Source organism: Bubalus kerabau, chromosome 10, assembly GCF_029407905.1.
Source record: "Bubalus kerabau isolate K-KA32 ecotype Philippines breed swamp buffalo chromosome 10, PCC_UOA_SB_1v2, whole genome shotgun sequence".
Lineage (NCBI taxonomy): Eukaryota > Metazoa > Chordata > Mammalia > Artiodactyla > Bovidae > Bubalus > Bubalus kerabau.
The window spans coordinates 60,514,900-60,538,349 of NC_073633.1; the positions used below are offsets into that span (position 1 = coordinate 60,514,900).

The window sequence follows — 23,450 nt, forward strand, 5'->3', positions numbered from 1 at the left end:
AGGAGATTACCAGGAGGAATGTGCCCACCCGGGGTCAATAATTCTCACCTCATTTCATGCGTATAATGAATTGCTGTTGGGTGTAGTTTTGGGGTATGAATGAATTTCAGCTGTCATCTCTAGGGCAGCTTACCTAGAATTAGATCCTGCCATTTCAAATGCTATTTGTCTTCATTAATCTTCACTCTTGCCCCATTTGTCCTAAACAGTTAACATGACCAGAATAGCTTAATGGTGCCTATTTGCTGGCAGGCTGGGTAAGACTGAAACACACATATATTCTTGAGACAATTTTACTTTAAATCTAAGTAATATTAAATCTTTTCTTTTTGTAGATTTGTTGTGTTTTTTTTTTTTTTTTTTTTTAAGCTTTTCTTTCATTATTATCTTTTTGGTAATTTGGTACCAAGACTGCTGCTGTCTTCTTATTTTATTTTTATAAGACAAGAAGCATGTGTGAAAAAGAGCCACCAGACAGTCTCTTGAAATCTAAACCAGTCTGAAAATTTCTGTTTTATTCAACAAGCATTTAATGAGCTCCAGCTATCTTCTAGGTAGTTGTTTTACTAGATTAAAAGTTCTTTGGGGTCAGAGAGAATGTGTTAATCGCCTCCATAGTCACCTCTAACACAGTGCTTGAGATATAGTAGGCCTTAGAGTAGGTAGTTTAATGATAAACTGAAGAACGGGAGAATACAAAATAAGTACATTAAAGGTTAATTGTCCTTAAGGAGTATAGCAATGTCTTTGTAGAGAAGGTAACTCCCTGAACAGGAAACATTACATACATTGTATATTTTAATGTTCTTAACTATCACTGTGAGGTAAGTGGTATTATCTTCATCTAGAGACAAATAACAAGGTTCAGAGAGGTGAAGAAATTTATACAGGTCACAGGATGTATACTAATACATCCTGAGCATTTTAAAATCTCAACTACAGTTCATAGTCAAAGGCAGTATCAACATTTGATTTTTTCCTTTAACTTCCCAATTTTAAACTTTTCAGTTTAATAGGGTAATGTCCTGGCAACCTCCAATGGGAACTGATAGTTTGTTTTTAAAATAACATTGTTAATTCATTAATTCTAACAAATACATTTCTGTTTCAATCAGTTGTTGTTCAGTCTCTATGTCATGTCTGACTCTTGGCAACTCTATGAACTGCAGCACACCAGGGTTCCCTGTCCTTAGCTATCTCCCAGAGTTTGCTCGAACTCACATCCATTGAGTTAGTGATGTCATTCAACCATCCCATTCTCTGTCACCTCCTTCTCCTATTCTGACACTTTCCCAGCATCAGGGTCTTTTCCAACGAACCAGCTCTTCACATCAGGTGGCCGAAGTATTAGAGCTTCAGCATCAGTCCTTTCAATGAATATTCAGGATTGATTTGTTTCAGGATTGACTGGTTTGATCTCCTTGCTGTCCAAGGGACTCTCAAAGTCTTCACCAGCACCACAATTTGAAAGCATCAATTCTTCAGCACTCAGCCTTCTTTCTGGTCCAACTCTCATATCTGTACATGACTACAGGAAAAACCATAGCTTTGACTATACATTGGCAAAGCAATGTCTCTGCTTTTTAATATACTTTCTAGGTTTGTCATTGCTTTTCTTCCAAGGAGCAAGCAACTTTTAATTTCATAGCTGCTGTTACTATGCCCAGTGCTTGTGGAGCCCAAGAAAATAAAATGTCACTGGTCCTAATTTTTCCCTTTCTATTTGCCATGAAGTGATGGGACCAGATGCCATGATCTTAGTTTTTAGAATGTTAAGTTTTAAGCCAGCTTTTTCACTCTTATCTTTCACCCTCATCAAGAGGCTCTTTAATTCCTCTTCTCTTTCTGCCATTAGTGTGGTATCCTCTGCACATCTGAGGTTGCTGATATTTCTCCGGGCAATCTTAATTCCAGCTTGTGCTTCATCCAGTCCAGCATTTCATATGATGTACTCTTCATATAAATTAAATAAGCAGGGTGACAATATACAGCCTTATCATACTCCTTTCCCAATTTTTAACCAGTCAGTTGTTCCATGTCCAGTTCTAACTGTTGCTTCTTGACCTGCATACAGGTTTCTCAGGACACAGGTAATGTGGTTTGATATTCCCATCTCTTTAAGAATTTTCCACAGTTTGTTGTGATTCACGCAGTCAAAGCTTTTTCATAGTTAATGAAGCAGATGTTTTTTTCTGGAACTCCCTTGCTTTCTCTATGATTCAACAGATGTTGGCAATTTGATCTGATTCCTCTGCCTTTTCTAAACCCAGCTTGAACATCTGGAAGTTCTTGGTTCACATACTGTTGAAGTCTAACTTGAAGGATTTTGAGCATAATCTTGCTAGCATGTGAAATGAGCAGTGTTGTACAGCAGTTTGAACATTCTTTGGCATTGCCTTTCTTTGGGATTGGAGTGAAAACTGATCTTTTCCAGTCCCATGGCCACTGCTGTTTTCCTGAGTGCAGCACTTTAACCACATCATCTTTTAGGATTTTAAATAGCTCAGCTAGAATTACATCACCTCCACTAACTTTGTTAATAATAATGTTTCCTAAGAGCCACTTGACTTCACACTCCAGGATGTTTCATCTAGATGAGTGACCATACCATCATGGTTGTCTGGGTCATTAATTGCAGATAACAATATAATCACTAACCTTAAAGCACACCATTCTTGCACCTTACTTTTCACTGATATATATCCTGGAGATCTCCTGTACATAGAGATATTCCTTATTACTTTTTTCATAAATTTTTGGAAATCTTTTCAAACTTACATTAAAGTTATAATAATAGTAAAAGAAAAATAAGACAGAAAACCTCCGATATTCCCATATTCTCTTCACACAAATACCCCAATTATTACTTTAGCACATATGCTTCATCAACCATAGTGTCTATCATATCCTCCTTCCCTCCTACTTCCCTTCCTTCCTTCTTTCCTTTCTCATTGAAGTACAGTTGCTGTACAATAGTATATGTTACAGGTATACGGTATAATGATTCATAATTTTAAAGGTTATAGTACATTTATGGTTATTACAAAATACTGACTATATTCTCTGTGTTGCACAATATATCCTTGTAATTTATTTTATGCCTAATCGTTTGTGCCTCTAACTCCCCTATCCATTTACGTTCCTCTCTGTTACCTTTTCCCTACTGGTAACCACTAGTTTGTTCTCTGTATCTATCTCTTTCTTATTTGTTAAGTTCACTAACTTGTTGTATTTTTAAAATTCCACATATAAGTGCTGTCATATAGCAATTTGTCTTTCTTTGGCTGACTTATTTCACTTAGCAGAGTGCCCTCCAAGTCCATGTGAGGCATATTTTGCTCTAATGTTCATCTTGAGGGAGACTTTTACAAGTCTTGGCATCTTTAGTGGTATCTGAGTGCTGACCATAGAACATTTTTTTTTTGGAGATTCTAACTAATCAAGAAGTGTGTCAGTGGCGGAGAAAGTAAACATCGTGTGAAGGATGCTTTCCTAAAGGAGTTTCTGAAGCAGTGGAAGTTAGTTTGCCTTTTTGAGTGTGTAATGATGGATTTGTCATTCTCCCCTCTGTCTGCCTTTTGATCCACTCAGCACTGGATCTGACATGAATTCTAGAGCTTTCTAACTCAGAGATTTCTGGAAAGCTTTTGGCTTCCAGGATATTTCTGTAACATTCAAATGTCACATAAAATAATAAAAATTCATTCCATACCTTAAGCTCTTCTTTAGAAATTAACCCAATACTATATTCTTCTACATATGTAGTGTGATACCACTCTACAGCCTATAAATTTACACAACCTCTGTTGTCAGTGTCTGTTTTTGTTAGTTTTGTCATTCGGGCCAGAGAGCCCTGAGGATCTCAGTGCTAATTAATAGTGTCTGAAACCAGTAGAGCTTCTTATTATCATTGTAACAGCCTTGCTCTTTTTTTAAAAAAAATTTATTGGAGTATAGTTGCTTTCCAATGTTATGTTATTTTCTGCAGTACAGCAAAGTGAATCAGCTATACATATATCCCCTCTTTTTTGGATTGCCCTTCCATTTAGGTCACCACAGAGCATTGAGTAGAGTTCCCTGTGCTATATAGCAGGTTCTCACTAGTTATATGTTTTATACATGGTAGTGTATATATGTCAATCCCAGTCTCCCAGTTTATCCCACCCACCCTTCCCACTTGGTGTCTATATGTTTTTCTCTATGTTTGTGTCTCTCTCTGTCTGCTTTGCAAACAGATTCATCTGTAACATTTTTCTAGAGTCCATCAGTTTAGTTCAGTCTCTCAGTCGTGTCTGACTCTTTGCAACCCCATGAACTGCAGCACATCAGGCCTCCCTGTCCATCACCAACTCCCGGAGTCCACCCAAACCCACGTTCATTGAATCAGTGATGCCATCCAACCATCTCATCCTCTGCCGTCTCCCTCTCCTCCTACCCTCAGTCTTTCCCAGCATCAGGGTCTTTGTACATATACATGCATTAATATATATTTTTTTCTCCTTTTTCGATTTACTTGCTCTTAAATAATAATTTCAGTTTGACTCCATTCAGAACCTCCATATTTATTCTGGAAGATTTGGTTAGCCACCTAGAGGTTGACTCTTCGTTTATGTCAGTATTTTTTCCTAAAAGGAAATATATTGAGAGAAACATGTTTCACGTTATCTCTCTGCACCACTAGCAACCCCTTCCTGTCCTTCTCTAGCTAAGTGGCTGTCAATACTTGAGACATCCATAGTGAGGATGCACTATCCCTAAACTGGCCAAAGAAAACCCAAGGGATCCCTCAAACAGACATGAAAAATTCAAATCCCACTGTGAGCTCACAACACTTTCGGAATTCAGGGTCACAAAATGCCAATTAGGCTTTGTGGTAGAGAGTAACAACACCTAATGTGTGACTGGTGGGTTACCCTCTGCAAACACAGTTACATTCCCTGTGCACAATGAATCTGTTACCCAGTACAAACTTGCTCTGCTCGCCACACGATTGGCCAGTGACTCTGAGAGACCAGGTGTTGCGGCAAGGAAGAGACTTTAACTGGGGAGCTGGCAGCCCGGGAAAATGGCAGGGATCAAAAAATTACCATCTTATTGGGATCTGGATGCCAGCTTCTTTTATAGATTAGAGATGAGGGGGGCTTGAGGAAAGCAAAGTAAAAAGGCCATTAATCTTGCAAACATCTAGAATGGGAAGCCTCAGGCAGGGGATGTGTTAATTTCTTCCTTCCTGCCATCCACAGGTGGACAGGGCTCTGAACAAGGCACTTTAGTTTAACAGTCTGGCAGAGGGGCAGGATTCTCTGAGGCAAACCATTCTGTATGATTATAATAACAAAAGCAATGAAAAGCAAGTCAAAGAAACAGTTCCAACATGGAGTCAGAATTGGCTTCCACCCTGCAACAAATCCAGTCCCGAGAGGCTAATAATTTGGCGCTCTGTTTTGTTAGGTGGACAGATAAACATGGCAGATAGGAATATGGGTGTCAGAATCAGACCAACTTGTGTTCATAGGCCTCTCGCATTTACTGAGTGTGTGACTTTACACAGTTTTGCTAGATCTCAGAGCCTCACCTGATGGAGTGGTCCTGATGCAAGATCTTAGCCCCCTGCTCAGGAATCAAACCTGGTGACCTGGATGAAAACCAGGAATCCTAGTTGCTAGTCCACCAGGCACTAAGCCTAGCAGCAAAGCACTTTCCCCTACTTGAAAGCAAAGAATGTTTCAAGGAGGCAGAAACTGTAAAAATGGGTACAAATTTTATTTGGAAAGACAGCACAATGAACGTGAGAGTGCACAGGGAGAGTTTATTTATTCAAGTCAGAAGCTTGGTAGAAATACACACCCAAGCATATGGAAGAAAGCATATGGGCATCCTCTCTGGTGAAGAGAGCAGTAAAGAGGTGATTTTTAAGTCACTTTCGTAGGACTGTCCTTCCAGATCTTTGTTTACATTTGGCCAATATCTTGGTGGTTTGTGCTTTTTTCCTCACACCTGACTGGTCATGGGACCCTCCCCAACCTGCCCCATGTGCAGCTTTTTGCTAAGACGGATCCCACTGCAGAAGCCTGTGGGTGCATACCCATGCTTATTATATGGTGGCACCCCCTCCTTTTCTGACCCACTAAGATGGTTGGATGGCATCACTGACTCAAGGGACATGGGTTTAAGTAAACTCCGGGAGTTGGTGATGGACAGGGAAGCCTGGTGTGCTGCAGTCCATGGGGTCACAAAGAGTCGGACCTGACTGAGCATTGAACTGAACTGAACTGAGGAGCCTTCATGTATGTGTGCAGACAGGGAAGATTTCCATGACCTTAGGAGTGGTCATCATATTTCTTATCTCTTAACTTCAGCAGAGCTCAGCTTTCTTCATTAGCTTTGTCCTTGGAGCGTCTGGGAGAGAACAAAGCTTCAATTTTACTCAACAGACACCAAGTGTCCAGTCCAAGGGCCTGTCTCCTACCTCAATAATGCTATTTATTTCATGAGAATTAAAAATATAAAATACTTAAGTACTTAGAACAGTTACTGGCATGTAGTATGTGCTTTTTAAACAAGAGCAATTATTATTAAGGAAAGAAAATAGCTCAGTTGTCTAAAAGATTTCCCAGTTTCTGTGTTTATAGTAACCTGCAGATTAATCACACACTATCATCCACCCCAGCAAATAGCTTATGGCTTATTTGTAGCTTATGGCTACAAAGAAAATATTTTCTTAATTCCAAGTGTGTGTGTATATATATATATATAACAAATTGCTAAGGCCAATGGGAATAGTTAACTTTTGGAAAAGGGACGACCTCAAAGATAGAGATGGGTACTTCTGGTGGTCAGTTATTACCTATTCATCTTAAAGAAAAGTCAGAGTTGAGCAATACCCATTAGTGGAAAAACTTGACTTATAGTAGTTACAAATCAGATCAGATCAGATCAGTCACTCAGTCATGTCTGACTCTTTGCGAGCCCATGGATTGCAGTGCGCCAGGCCTCCCTGTCCATCACCACCTCCCGGAGTTCACTGAGACTTATGTCCATTGAGTCAGTGATGCCATCCAGCCATGTCATCCTCTGTCGTCCCCTTCTCCTGCCCCCAATCCCTCCCAGCATCAGAGTCTTTTCCAATGAGTCAACTCTTCGCATGAGGTGGCCAAAGTACTGGAGTTTCAGCTTTAGCATCATTCCTTCCAAAGAAATCCCAGGGCTGATCTCCTTCAGAATGGACTGGTTGGATCTCCTTGCAGTCCAAGGGACTCTCAAGAGTCTTCTCCAACACCACAGTTCAAAAGCAGCAATTCTTCAGCGCTCAGCCTTCTTCACAGTCCAACTCTCACATCCATACATGTCCACAGGAAAAACCATAGCCTTGACTAGACGAACCTTTGTTGGCAAAGTAGTTACAAATAGGCCTCTTCTAATTGCACAAGTACCCAGTGTTCCCAGAGAGGAATCTACTTGTCAGTAGCTGGATTGGATTAGACCTAATACTAGACCAATCACTGCTCAGAAGATTTGATCCTAAAGGAAGTGCCAGGCCAGACCTTGAGCAAGTTTGTGCTGGGTGTGTGTGCTGGCATCTGCCTGATAATTCTAATCCATTTGAGGGATAAAATAGCTATAGTAAAAGCCAAATGCCCACTGACATATTCAATCAAGCTTTCCCCATGTCCTGAAAAACACCCGGATATTAGTTATCCAACTGTTTCTAGGAGTTCAGCCATCATTGTCTGGCTTTTTTTTTTCCCCTGTGGTAAATGCAGGATGAACTAATAGCCCTGCAGACTGGTGCTAAGCAGCTTTTAAAGGAAGAGTAAATGTCATTTAGGATTACATTTCCAATCCTTGTGTCAATCAGCCGGACTTAACAGGACCCTGAGAGCAGGCAGGAAAAAATAGATGTCATTAGTGCTAGGGGAGACACAGTATCTTTTGTTTGTATGTTTCATCTGTGGAAGCCATCTCATAGTCTCATCTGTTCTTTCAGTGTTGGTGATTTCAATAATAAAGGTTGAAACTTGATGCATAGAAATTCATAGCATGATGTACTTGCTGATTATTCTTAATCTGCCCCTCAGTCTGCACTTTCAGCTTTACCTTATTCCTGTGTTCAGGTGGCTGACCTCCATGGATTGTATAAACCAGGTTCTCTTGCCTTTCAGCTATTGGTTGAAATGGCCAGTGGGAGGAACCAAAATGAGTTTGGTGCAAGAGAAGAAAGAGGCTGGAGTGTTCATTTCTTTAGTCCACTCTCTGTGTCTCTCTGCTTGAGGCCACAACTCCTGTTGGATGGCCCTTCTTGGAACTTTGAGTAACATCAAGTGACCATTCCCCATACTTGCTTCCTGTTGTTATCCCAGGATGCCTCAACATCCTTTTTGTTTTCTCTTAACTCTGTCTTTTGTGAGTCTTTCTCTTACTGACTCTGTGCTATCATCCCCATTGAAGGGGTTATTTCCTGCTGTGACACTGTTTCCAAATGAGCCCAAAGGAGAAAGGATGGTTCAATGTCCTCATGGGTTTCTACTGGGTTTTGCTACATGCCTGTTAGGAATTAGAAAGTTCAGTAACCTCGGTTCGCTATATTCCTGACTATTGGCTCACAGCCTGAGGGGAATTGAGTACTTGGTAGTGTGGTGAGGTGAGCACAATGCAGACTTGAGAAAAATAAGACATATGTGGAAATTAACATTTTTACATAACCCATGGGGCACTAAAGATTCCATGAGGGAAATTGAAAATATTTTGAACTGAATTAAAATGAAAACAAAACATAAAACGTATGACATGAAACTTTTGTCAGGATGAACATCTAACTTGTGCGTGAGCATGCTCAGTTTTGTCCAACTCTGAGACCCCATGGATAGTAGCTCCTCTGTCCATGGGATTATCCTGGCCAGAATATTGGAGTGGTTTGCCATTTCCTCTTCCAGGGGATCTTCCTGACTAGGCAATGAACCCATGTCTCCTGCATCAGTAGGTGGATTCTTTTACCACTGAGCCATCTGGGAAGCCTCTATGTCAAACATATAAAAACAATTATTTAATATACTTCTATAGTCTAGCAAAGAATAATTGGAAAATCAAATTTTTAAAATTGCCATTTAAAGTGGCATCAGAGGACAAGAAATCACCAGGGATTGTTAGCTGACAAAATATGCACAGCCTAAGAGTTGTGAGTTAAGTTTAAGTTGGGGCAGAGTGAAGCCCAGGAGACAGCATTTCAGATAGCTCTGAGAAACTGCTCCAAAGAGGTGGGGGGATGGTCAGTATATATGTGATTTTGGTAAAGGAGGAGTACATGCAATTAAGCATATATTTTTTGCAGAAGGTTTCTGGAGCAGACATCACCATGAAGGATTTCAGTACCTTTCTATGTATGAGGAGATACAAGAATTGGGCTCATAAAATTGTCCCCTGAAAATATCTAATTATCTGAAGACCTGTTCTTCCAGTTTTTTCCAGAGCACAGAGGGCTTCATCTGTGCTCTTCATCCTGGGAACTCCTTTCAGGGGGAATTGAAGATCAGCAGCTCATAACTTAATCCTTGTAGAGGTAGATGGCAAGTGCCAATTTGTAGGTGACAGGATACATTTAACAAAATATGTGCTTGACCTATATCCTGAAAACGACAAAATATTGATGAAAGAAATGAACACAAATTCATGGATTGGAAGATTCGGTACTATTCGGATGTCAGTTCCCCTCAAAATGCTGTGGCGGATTCATCGCAGTGCCATCTGGAATACTTGTAGTTTTTTTTGTTTTTTTTTTTTTTGAGAAATTGAGCTGCTTCTAAAATTTACATGAGTATGTAAGAAAAGAGAGAAGATACAAGGGAATTAGAATATCCTAAATAATTTCTAAAAAGAAAGAGTAGGATGACATACTGATTTAAAGGATTTCCATAGAACAATCAAGATAGTGTGGTATTAGTCTAAGAAGAAATACAGATCAAGGGAACACAACAGAAACAGAATAGAAAATCCCAAAATAGACACACATATTGTGTATGTATTTGTGCATAAGTTGAGAATGTATGTATTTTATTTTTATTTTATTATAATTTTTAACAGTACTGCAATCTTTATGCTATAAGCAAACATGACTTCAAAATGTGTCAAAGATGTAAAAGTTAAAACTAAAACAACTTATCAAAGAAACAGTAGGATAAAAGGATAAAATATTCTTGACCTTTTTTATAGAAGGTCTGTTAGGACACAGAAAATATGCTTCAGAAATGAAAAAAGTTGATAAATGGACTAAACTAAAATTTAAAACTTATGCTCACTAAAAAATACCCTTGAAATGAATAGGCAAGAAGCAGAAGACAAAGATGAAATTGAATGTATGTGTGTATGTATCTGTATATGTGTGTGTCAACCTATTTACAAGACAAACTAATTAAAAATGAGCAAAAGATTTGAGCTTATTTTGCATTTATAGGAGTATACAAATATGCTTTTTTATCACTTACCATTAGGGAACTGCAAAGTAAATCTTCAGTAAGATGTGAAGATTGCCCATCCAATGGAATGACTGATATTTAAAATGCTGATAATAATGTGTTGGAAAGGATATAGAGCAATTGGAACTTCATATTATTGTTTTTAAAAATGTCAAATCATAACAACCACTTTGAGAAACATTGTAAAAATTTTTATACAATTAAATAAATGTACGCTTAGGATAAACAGAGGCAGCACAGTGGTAAAGAATTTGCCAGCCAATGTAGGAGACACAAGAGATGTGGGTTTGATTCTTGGGTTGGGAAGATCCTTTGGAGAAGGAAATGTCAACCCACTCTAGTATTCTTGCCTGGATAATCCCATAGTCAGAGATGCCTGCTGGACTATAGTCCATGTGGTCACCAGAGTCTGACACAACTTAGTGACTAAATCACCACCAACATACTATACCTTAATAAAGTTGATTAAAAATATAATTAAGAATATATACATGTAGTTTTATGATTTATGTTATGATAAAAATGTTGCTACAAAAGAAGAATTTCTTTGTCCTTAAAATTTGACTAAGGTAATTCTAAAAACTACAGAGATTCCTATTATCCTCAGAAATATCCCTCTGCTTCTACAAACACACACTCAGAGTTTGATTTATAATAGCAAACAACTTTTGTGTAGTGCTCTATGAGACATTTTTTACATTCTACAAAGCTATTGAAATAAGTTAATGAAGGATTCTTTGGAAAAGAAAGGGTAGAATGATCTATATAAACCTTCCATTAAAAAAATACAGTGTATCATGTTTGTGTCATTGAACTTTCACTGATTTTTAATTAGTTTGTCTTATCAATAGGTTGAATACATACACAGATACATACACACATACATACAATTTCATCTTCGTTTTCTTGCCTATTCATTTTCTCAAGGGTAGTTTTTGGTGAGCAGAAGTTTTAAATTTTAATTTAGTTCAATTATCAACTTTTTTCTTTTGTGAATCATGTTTCTGTGTCCTAACAGATACTCTCTACCAAAGTCAATAAGATGTTATCCTTTTTATCCTACTTTCTTTGATAAGTTGTTCAGCTTTAACTTTTACATCTTTGATATATTTTGAAGTCATGTTTGCTTGTAGCATAAGGTAAAGATTGACATTATTTTTGTCTGGGCTGTTAAGACTTCTCCTACCACTGTTAACAAAGGAAAAGTGGTCCAAGAAGTATGCAAAGGTTTGCAAAGTTTTAGGTTTACTAGGTTATGATGGAAAACTTCATCTTCATGTCCATATTAACTTACTGTTTAATTGGGCATTTAACTCTACACTCTAGGAGCTTCCTTGTGAAACAGTACTCTGTATAGGCATTCATTCAAGTTGTGAATACAATTGCATTGCTGGAAAATTACTGGGATGATGAGTTCCCCAAATAGGAAGTTAAAATTCAGCCTTAAGAGTCTTCAGTTCAGTTCAGTTGCTCAGTCGTGTCTGACTCTTTGCAACCCCGTAGATGGCAGCACGCCAGGCCTCCCTATCCATCACCAACTCTCAGAGCTTGCTCAAACTCATGTCCATCGAGTTGGTAATGCCATCTAACCATCTCATCCTCTGCTGTTCCCTTCCCCTCCTGCCTTTAATCTTTTCCAGCATCAGGGTCTTTTCCAATGAGTCAGTTCTTCACATCAGGTGGCCAAAGTTTCCGCTTCAGCATCAGTCCTTCCAATGAATATTCAGGACTGATTTCCTTTAGGATGGACTGGTTGGATCTCCTTGCAGTCCAAGGGACTCTCAAGAGTCTTCTCCAATACCACAGTTCAAAAGCATCAGTTCTTCACCATTCAGCTTTCTTTATAGTCCAACTCTCACATCCATACATGACTACTGGAAAAACCACAGCTTTAACTAGATGGACTTTGTTGGTAAAGTAATGTCTCTTCTTTAAGGGCTTTAGAGACAAACTCAACATAGAATTTCAGTGCACCAAATAGGTAGTATTGTACTGAAAGAGTAAAATAAACTAAGGCATTTTTCTTTTATTGTGGGGAGGTCAAGTTAATAAGTATGCTTTATCGTAAAAAAGAAAGAGCACTTTCAAAATATTAGCTCCTTCTAATAAAAAATTAGACAAAGAAGACTTTTTTTTTCATATTAACATGTTAAGGTTATGTCATTACACTGAGTCAAAGTGTAATATTATGGAATATCTTGATTAGGCAATTTTTATTTTCTCAGTCATTCTGAGTAATTTCAAGAATCTTTGGGAAGTTAAATATAGGTAGATTTCATCATGACTTATGACTGGATGTGATTTCATAGAACTGATGTGGGTTAATATAACAATCTAAGAGAAAAAGGAACAGCATTTTGCCCCTAAGAGGAATGTTCCCCATTACCAGGTTTTTAATCTCAGAGTTGAAAGTAAAACTGATGCAGAGAGAAGGTTAATAACTTGCTCAAGGTATATAGCCACCTAGAAGCAGAATCAGAGCAAAGAGGGTCATTGATACAATAAAGAACAAAAATCCTTGAAATTTCTGACTCCTATTACATTTAAAAATTAAAGCAGTTGCCAAATATCTTCTATCATTTCTTTGGTGGAGAACATTACATTAGTCAGCTACATGTTGTTTCCTATACACCCTTCTATAGGAAGGTGAGCGCATCCGGACTCTATCTGACTCCTTAAATGTGTGTGTACATGTGCAGCCACTCAGCCATGTCTCACTCTTTGCAACTCCATGATCTGTAGCCCGCCAGGCTCCTCTGTCCGTGGGATTATTCTGGCAATAATACTGGAGTGCGTTGCCGTTTCCTTCTCCAGGGGATCTTCCTGAGCCGGGGACTGAACCTGAGTCTCCTCTGGCTTCCACAATGGCAGGTGGATTCTTACCACTGAGCCACCTGGGAAGCAACCCCATAGATGTGATGGCCAGTTCACACACACAGGGCTGCCTTATATGTTTGTGGTACCCAACTGCCTGACCCACACTGCCTCTTCTGAAACCTGATTTTATCAGGCTAAGTTTCTAGATTTGTATTTGTTTCAGACATTGAGTATTTTGCTCTTTGGCTGGAATTGTGAATGTTAGCAGTTTCCAACACCAATATGAGAAAATTTGACTTCTTTTTTTTTTTTTTTAAATTTTATTTTATTTTTAAATTTTACATAATTGTATTAGTTTTGCCAAATATCAAAATGAATCCGCCACAGGTATACATGTGTTCCCCATCCTGAACCCTCCATCCTCCTCCCTCCCCATACCATCCCTCTGGGTTGTCCCAGTGCACCAGCCCCAAGCATCCAGTATCGTGCATTGAACCTGGACTGGCAACTCGTTTCATACATGATATTTTACATGTTTCAATGCCATTCTCCCAAATCTTCCCACCCTCTCCCTCTCCCACAGAGCCCATAAGACTGTTCTATACATCAGTGTCTCTTTTGCTGTCTTGTACACAGGGTTATTGTTACCATCTTTCTAAATTCCATATATATTGGTGTTTTTCTTTCTGGCTTACTTCACTCTGTATAAATTTGACTTCTTGATTTGGATGCTAAAGTGAATTCCCAAACCCATGATAGGCAAGCCTAGCAGTTTTCTTTGTGCAGACAGAATGTCCTCTGGGTCCTTTTGCAGTTTCTCGGAATGTTCTTACTTCTGGTTACCACTGCTGTGGTATCTGTCTACTCAGTTTGAAAGTGGTTGGAGAAGACTGAGCCAAGTGGTGGAAACTAGATCCAGATAAATGGATCATCTAACAGGATTAGATGGTATTTGGTGTAACCATCTGACAGGGCACTTTGAACAAAGACTCAGAGGTGGAACTAAGTGTCATATGAGTGGTGGGAAATGAGTGAAGAATACAATGAGGAGGTCAGCAAACAATAAATGTACAGAAAGTGGACTTATGCCCAATGTGCTGCCAATTTCTGCCTGCATTGAATTCTAGATGAGAATTGTAGGTAGCTCCTCAGGATGGATTCAAAATAAAACAGAACAAATGGAGAACAATGTAGTAATCTTGTCAGGTTCTAGGCTAGGAGCAGAGAATGAAACTCAGAAGAAAAAGCAGTTAAGTATAAAAAAAAAGAAAAAGCAAATATCAAAGCCATTATTAACAAATAATAAGAGTTAGTAGTTCATATAACACCAAACTCATAATTAGTATTTATCATGTACCTCATTATACTTGTGGGAGCAAATTTGCCCATCAATAAGATAGTTATTATTGTAATTTGGAGATTAAAAATTAACTTGATACATAAGCTGTTACTAGAGAAGTAGCTAGTCCATGGAGGATATATTATTATGCCTAATGTAGAACAGAAAAGGGCAGCCTACCTGGAACTTTGAAAAAAGAAAGAGAGGCAGGCAAGTTTCCTTTTTCTTCCAACTCACTCCTTCACCCCAGCTGAACTTCAGATATGAGAGGCTTCCTAAAATCTCAGGCTTCTCTTCCTGGTGAGAGAGTCATCCTGAAGGACTATAGGTCACACAGTTGGAATCAAAATGTTACTATATTGGCAGCTCAGAATTTGAATGAACTAGACTTGTCCAAGGGAGAAGGCAATGGCACCCCACTCCAGTACTCTTGCCTGGAAAATCCCATGGACGGAGGAGCCTGGTAGGCTGCAGTCCATGGGGTTGCTGAGGGTCGGACATGACTGAGCGACTTCACTTTCACTTTTCACTTTCATGCATTGGAGAAGGAAATGGCACCCCACTCCAGTACTCTTGCCTGGAAAATCCCATGGACGGAGGAGCCTGGTAGGCTGCAGTCCATGGGGTCACGAAGAGTCAGACATGACTCAGCAACTTCACTTTCACTTTTCACTTTCATGCATTGGAGAAGGAAATGGCAACGCACTCCAGTGTTCTTGCCTGGAGAATCCCAGGAACGGGGGAGCCTGGTGGGCTGCCGTCTATGGGGTCGCACAGAGTCGGACACAACTGAAGCGACGCAGCAGCAGCAGCAGACTTGTCGAAAGAACCATGGAAATAATCAAGAGATAAAACTCTTGAAACTTATAACTCATATCAGAGATTTATAGCCTTTGCTGCCAAATAGTCTTAGATCTCTCAGAGGACATTTGTCAGGTCATCTTTGGATACTGTACTGAGATATGGGAAAGTGGGAATCTCTGGGGCTCTTTTAGTCCTGTCCTCTGTGCTGCTGCATCTAAGGGGAGCTTCTGACTTCTTCATTTGATATGTTTTTGCTCATACATTCAAGAAACTTTGAGCTTCCAAACCCTAAGGATACAGAAGTCAAGGTTTAATAATGGAAATAGATAAGTAAACATGGGCACAGGATAGGAAAGGGCCATCTGGGTGTGTTTGTGTTGGGGAGGATACTGAAGTGTCCTACAAGAATATGGACCTGAGTTAAAGGCAGGCTGCTGGGAGCTAACTAGATGAGAAAGGATGAGGACAAAGGCATTCTAGACTGAGGACAGAGCTTGAAGTCAGCTCCCACTTGGACATTTTGTTTAATCAGTTTGAGAAGATGTTTACAATTTCATGAGTATATTTGAAAGACATTTATTCTCTGAAAGCTTTCTTTTTCCCTCATTCAAAAATAAGTGAGCTGTGCTTTGTATAGAGGCTGAGCATGGCAGAAAGTCTGAAGGAGAAGAACTTGAAACACTTTGTGTGACAGGTCTTAGGAAACTGAAGGGAATTGGTGAATCTGAAGAGTGGATGGGTTTATTAATAATGACAGAAGGCTTTCTTGAAGGAGGTGGGTAGGGGCTTAAAGAGTGCCTTCTGTAGATTTCTTAAATCAGACTGGTTTTATCTGTTTCAAAGGAGGCAGAGTTTATTTGATAAGGATATGTGGAATTCCTCATCCAGCAAGGAGGCTTGAGAACGTGGATAGGGAGCTGGCTGTCCAGTGGGAAATACGTGCAGTTTTATGTTCAAAATTCTGTGTTCACTGAACAGCCATAGTGTCCAGAAAAAAATGTGTTAAAAAAAAAAGACATCCATCTCCAGACCTCAAATTCTCTCCCTTGCACTGTGGCAGATTTCAGGACAATGTCTTCTGTAAGTTATAAATATATATGAAAGGTTCATCAGAGCCACACAATGATTGAATGTACTAGGAGCCATTAAAAAATCAAAACAGGACTTAATACTTACAGGATGAGGAAATAGGTATGTTTGTATTTGTTCAATGAGTAATTTAATTAGCTGTTAAAAGTTTTGTTAAACATTTATTCATCCTGTTTGTCCATGATTCTTCGGCAGTAAAACTCCAACTATCTGAGTGATATAAATGAAAAGCTAGCCTCAAAATGCTGGATGATATTTTTCTCTGAGATGACCTTTAGCAAGTGCCAGGCTCTGTTCTTTAGGAGTTGTAACACTCATTACATACTTCACACACCCTCCGCATAAGGCTTCTTATGTTATTTGAGACAGGTCTCCTGTCTCAAATAGGAGACAAAATTAATATTAAAGACTGTTCTTTAAACAAGGTGCTAAAAATTCCTATCTTGCCGTCTCTCTTTAGAGTTTGACTCAAACATTTTTTCATAAAACAAAAGACAAACTTATTTGCATCTCTATTTAAAAATCTCATCAAATCTCTTCTTTAAATGCTGTTCAAAATATAATATAGTTTTCTGGAAAAGGGGGAAAGGAACTAATATTTGAGTGCCTAGATTGTACCAATGGCATGATGTGTTTTTTCCTGATCCTCAAAACAAACTCAGGAGGTGGGCAGTAGACTCTATTTGCAAAGGAGGAAATTGAAAGTCAACGGTAAAAATGATTGTTCAGGGTCACATAGTTAATGCTAAGTAAGGATTTGAACTTGAGTTTGCATAACATCAAACTTATTCTTCCTTCTCTTAAGCACTCTGTCAGAGGGAATCCCCAAACTTTAGGCTGCCATGGACTCTAGAACTGCGAAGAAAAGTGTTAACATATACTTATGTTTCAGGAAACAACTTAGCATCTAGCATCTCAAAACCAGTGAAATCTAGCAACAAAACAAAACAAACACCACCACCACCAACTTCAGTTTAAGATAAATCTTTGTATCTTCTCCCAAAGTATGAGAGTTGAGACGTTTTGTTCAGTTTGAAAATACCAACATGAAGTGAAATGACCATCTAAATTCAGAAAAAAAATATATAAAACTGTTAAAACAAATAATACTCAATCTCATAACAATACCCAAAGAAAGAGATATATTTGAATCATTTAGTTTTCTCTACCAGGATTCTGAAATTATATAGCCTTTTGATAACCTTTTCAGTAACATATCCTGTTTAATAATAACAATCACACATGCTAAAAATCCTTGAAGTAACTGTGGGCACATAAGAATAGTAAACACTCTTACGGGATTTTTTTTTTTTTTGAGTGGATGATAGTTAAATATTGTGCTAATGAGCATGCAAAAAGCTTTTACTGAGTATCTGAGTTAGATGTCTTTATGTCAAGCACACACTAAGTAAGAGGGAGAAGGGTCAGAAGAGAAAAGCAAAGGTCAAAATCAGCAACAAAGTCTTAGCACAAAGCCCCATATATGAAAAAAGAACAAGCTATAATATTTGACATTAAATGCAAAGGAAAATGTAATGTAAAACAAGCAAATTCCCTGGGGAAGTGTTAATTAAAGGGGTATTTTAAACTGTGTGTATTCAGACAGGATCTCAGTCTCACTAAGCACTTTTTGAAGCTTTACATGCTTCTTTTATTCTGGGAGTCCTTTTATTTTTTAATTTTTATGATTATGTTGGATAAAGATGCATTTATGGAACATGTACGAATACTGAAGGATTTGCTTGAGAATACTTGAGTTCTCTATTCCTGTTCTAGACTAGGCCAACAGATGTTTATTTTCTCAGGAAATTTAAGTTTTTGTGGACTTTTCTGGCTATTCAACTTTTCTATAAATGCTTTAGCCTTTGCAAAGGCTACTGCTATCAAGAAATAAGAGATAGTGTTATTGGTTCAATTAAAACCTCTTACCTACCTGACAGAATTCAGTTGTCTGGTTTTCAAGATTTAAAAAGTATCTTTGAAAATTATTATTAATGCTATAGAGATTGAATTAGGGTCATGTTCCTGGGGTCATGATACACTGCTATGTTAAGTCTTTGCTCTTATTCAACTTTACCTGTTCATTTCTTCCAGTTACTTCCTTTCCTGTTCTTCCCGAAGTAGCCAGTTTAATGAAATAGATCTATGTAAATATGTGTATGTGCATATTTTAATGCAAAGGAAATATTTTCTCAAACAGATAACTTTGGGTCATGTTTTTTGGAATTTGAAATATTTACTGCATTTTAAAACTTTTCCAAATTTGGACAATAAGCTTATTTAATTAAAAAAATAAAAAATATAAAAATTGTTATTAATGCTAATTGTATGAAATATGAAACACAGAACAGTAAAATAAGGAAAATGTAATCCATGATTCTATCACTTATTAATATTTTAGGATATTATATATTCATTTGTTTATTATAGCTATTTAATCTGTCTCTTTCCACATATACACCTATATTAAGACCCCTTTTTTTAAAGAACGGCATAAGAATGCAATAATGAGCAAAATATATAAAATTCATGCTCTTTGAGCATCTAGTGTGTGTTTTGAGAGAGGGTACAGGTTAATAACAAAATAACCACACAAATAGGTAATTGCCAATGTAATTTGGTGCTATGAGGGAAAATATATGACACAAAGAGATATTAAGAGGAAATATCAGATGACTATGAAGAGACAAGAATATATGATAATGAGATATTGAGGCAACTGGATCTTTATCAAATAAATTCCTTGATAAAAAAACATTTGAGATGCTTAAGGATGCTGAGACCGAATGGTAAGTGTGGAATAAAGAGAAAGGGGAGAAAAAGGACTTCAGGGAAAGGGAACAGTCTCTTCCAAGACTCCAGGGGAAATGCAGAAGGTGCATTTGATGAGCATAAAGAAAGAGAATCTGGAGTACAGAATACAATGATGAAGAGGCACCAGATGACAGCTTTTCTTTTAGGTTGTTATTTATTTTGATCTTTATCAGAAAAACAAAGGAAAATCATTACACTGTTTTAAGCATAATGGCAACCCACTCCAGTACTCTTGCCTGGAGAATCCCATGGAGGGAGGAGCCTGGTAGGCTACAGTCCATGGGGTCGCAAAGAGTCGGACCCGACTGTGTGACTTCACTTTAAATTTCACTGACTTTAAAATGTCGTACTGCCTGCAAAGCTACAGTGTAGCTTGAAGGAGACGCCAAAAATGGATTCAGGGAGAAAGGCTTTTAGGTTTTGATAGTAGTACATAAGGGCTGTGAGAGTTGTATAGACCTTGCTGGTACTAGAGAGAAAAAAGAGGTGGGCAAATTTTAGAGATACCCAGAAGCTTAAATAGATAATACTTGATCATGGATTGGGTATGGGAGATTAGTGGGATTGCCTTATTTTGACCCCCAAGTTGTTGGCTGACCTTAAGTCAAAAGAAGATAAATACCGTGACAGAAAAGAGTTAAGGTTGTTGAGTTGGAAGGGAAGTTTCTGAATTTAACTTTGGTTATAGCAAAGAGTCAGACACAACTGAGTAACTGAACTGAACTGATGCTGAGTTTAGTGCTTCAGACTTTTATGAGGTTCAGTGTTGTTCAGTTCAGTTCACTCAGTCGTGTCTGACTCTTTGTGACCCCATGGACTCCAGCACGCCAGACCTCCCTGTCCATCACCAACTCCCAGAGCTTGCTCAAACTTATGTCCGTTGAGTTGGTGATGCCATTGAATCATCTCATCCTCTGTCGTCCCCTTCTCCTCCCGCCTTCAATCTTTCCCAGCATCAGGGTCTTTTCCAATGAGTCAGTTCTTTGCATCAGATGGCCAAAGTATTGGAGTTTCAGCTTCAGCATCAGTCCTTCCAATGAATATTCAGGACTGATTTCCTTTAGGATGGACTGGTTGGGTCTCCTTGCTGTCCAAGGGACTCAAGAGTCTTCTCCAACATCACAGTTCAAAAGCATTAATTCTTCAATGCTCAGTATCAGTAAGCAATTGGATATGGATATTTAGAGTTCACAGGAGTAGTCTATGCTGGTGAAATGTATTTGGGGGTCCTGGGCAAGATGGTAATTGAAGTTATAGGTATGGCTGGCTCTACACAAGCTGAGATTTTCTCTTTCTTCCTACCTTCCTTCCTCTTTCCCTTTCTTTCCCCTCTCCCTTTATTTTTGCCTCTCCTTTTCTTCCTTCCTTCTGTCCATCTGTTTGTCTTGTCAGTTCCTCACTGAAAGTGATAGTGCCAAAAGAAGAATGTTTAATAAGATTGTGACCAAATGTAACTTTATTTTTTTCCATAGGAGCTATAACTCTTTCTAAAGGTTGGGTATAGGATTAAAGGAATTAAGGTTGTTTTAAATATTTTAAAATATTTTTGTTACACTAACATTTATTACCTCATGTATGCTGTAGAGGAAATAGCATATAACCAGCTAGGATTAGGTTCCATTCTATATAATATTGACTTGAGCACACAGTAAGTTATTTTTATTCATGTAAATGGAATCTAGAAATTGCTCTCTGGGGTCAGGGTATTGGTTCCACTACTTAATGGTTCCAGGCTTAGAATATGGACCTTAAAGATGCCTTATGGTCCAAAATGGCTGCTATACCTCCAGCCATCACACCTGCAATCCTGGAAGCAAATATAAAGCAGAAGAGGAGGGCAGTGTTGACCCATAGCTACAAGGGAAGCTGGGAAATATCATCTTTTAAAAGGGCACTTTGCCATTTGAAATAATGTCTTTTTTAAATCATCATGACAGATATTTTATTTTTTTTTTTAATTTACAATATTGTATTGATTTTGCCATACATCAACATGCATCAAAATAATGTCTATTCTCTCCTTCTGTTAGGAAGAAGAGGACAAGGAATATGGATAGACAGCTAGATCTCTTTGCCATGGAATGTGTGGAGATTGGGTTTAATTCCAGATGCTTCTGTGAATGGGCTTTATTACCTTTTAAAAGCCCTATGTGAAGAATAAATGACATACAATGTATGAAAATGTTGTTTAGTAAGTGATACATTGCAATATTAGCCACTGTTGTTATTTCCAAATTGACTAGCTCTATAGGTATTTGAAAAGCCATTCAGTTTTTGTTATAAGTATTGAAAGATTACTTGGATTTCCAAACTAATGCTCTAGAAATAAAAGTTATTCTTCTAAATGTATGAGTGCTGCTCTTCCATAGTTATACTAAATATAATTTTATATCTTGCTTTCCTGTTTAATATTACATTCTAGGCATTGTCTCATGTTTTTGCATAATGTCCATAGCCATCAACTTTAGTGGCTGTATAAAACAACAAAACCATTATTTTGTAAATTTGCTGCTATTTCAGTAATTTTTATGAATGAAGCAGAGAACCACACTTCCTTTTTCCTTTGATTCATGCATTATTGCAGTCTTTTAATATTGCAGAAAAGAAACTTTCATGGAGTATATTAACATTTTGAATCACTATGTTGTACACCTGAAACTAATATAATATTGAAAATCAACTGTACCTCAATAAAACAATAGATGAGCAAACAGGAAAAAAATCCCAGAAAATTATTAAATACTGTAGAGATTAAAAAATTTTGTCTTTTCCCTTGTTTTAAAGGGATCATTTCTTGTGGTAAGAGTGGTTTACTCCTATTTTCTCTAAACTTTTATCTAGTATATTTATTAAATTTCATAGTTTGCAGCATCTAATGGGAGAATCATTTAAATTTTGTGTATCAGTGTGATTTCTGAGGAGAAATCTATTCCATATATATATATTTTGCAATGCTGTTGAATAGCTTGAAATAATTTTAATTATTAAAATTTAGATTACTAGTCTGTTGCTTGTGACATGTAATAATTATAGGAACATATATATATATATATATATATTTGCCACGTGCCACTACTTCCATGACTGCCTTAAAATGGTCCCTGTGACATCCATGATTATCTTGTGTCTTGTCTAGATGACTGCAAGTGGAGGAAGTGTGCTAACGTCACCGTTGAAGGAAAAGTTGCCAAGGAGTCTAACAACTTGCATCCAGTTTACTGTAAGTAATAAACCTTGATTGTTTTCACATTGCTTGCTACAGAGCTAATGCTATTTATCCTAATATGGTTGGTAAGTAAAATCTTGCCAGAAAAGTGGACATTTCATCCATGCTTTCACATTGAATACTATGGATTTATAAATTCCTTATAATTTTAAGCCTCTGTGCTGTTATTTTTCTTTCTTAAAAAGTTGTACCTTTTGCATTTTCAATTTTGTTTATTATTTTGCCTATCTTTTCACTTTTCCAAAAAGTGAATGTTGCAGTTTATTTTATTAGCTTTTAGTGTAAGGCTACTATGGCCTGTATGTTACCTCTGCTCCCTTCCTCCCTACCTAGTTAATGATATTTCCTTTTTGGCAGAATATTTGATTAATATTTTAAAAATATCCCATATAGGCTTGAGAGAATATGTGTCCTGTTTATAATATTTTCAGGTTTCAAGAGCAACTTATCAAGTCTTTCTAGTCTAAGTGTATTATTCAAATGTTATGTATTTTTTTGTTGTTATTGTTATATTTTAGTGTGTCAATATCTTTTAAAATTTCAACCAATGTTTGATTTTAGTTCTTCCTCTTGTGTCCTGGATTTGCTCAATTTATTTCTTTTATTTTTAATTGAAACACTTGACATACTAAGTTTAAGGTGTGCAGCATATTGATTTGATGCATTTGTGCTTTGCCGTATGATTGTAGTGTGGCTATCACCTTTATCACATCACATAATTATCATTTCTTTCTTGTGGGATAATTAAGATTCTCTTAAAATACCTGGTTTATAATACAATATTGTTGTCTATAATCACTAAACTATGCATTAGATCTTTGGAATTTATTCAACTACTAGTTGCTACTTTGTACCTTCCTACATCTCTCTTATCCCTCAACACTTGGTAATC

General features: G+C 37.6%; 1 long non-coding RNA gene across 1 annotated transcript in view; it reads left to right on the top strand.

Moving 5' to 3' along the window:
- Positions 1-23,450, top strand: part of LOC129621446 (uncharacterized) — an 82,420-nt gene that overhangs the window by 31,504 nt on the left and 27,466 nt on the right. Inside the window, exons 3-4 of the long non-coding RNA XR_008699363.1 lie at positions 21,363-21,523; positions 22,469-22,552. This is a non-coding gene — a long non-coding RNA (uncharacterized LOC129621446). The remainder of the gene's footprint in view (positions 1-21,362; positions 21,524-22,468; positions 22,553-23,450) is intronic.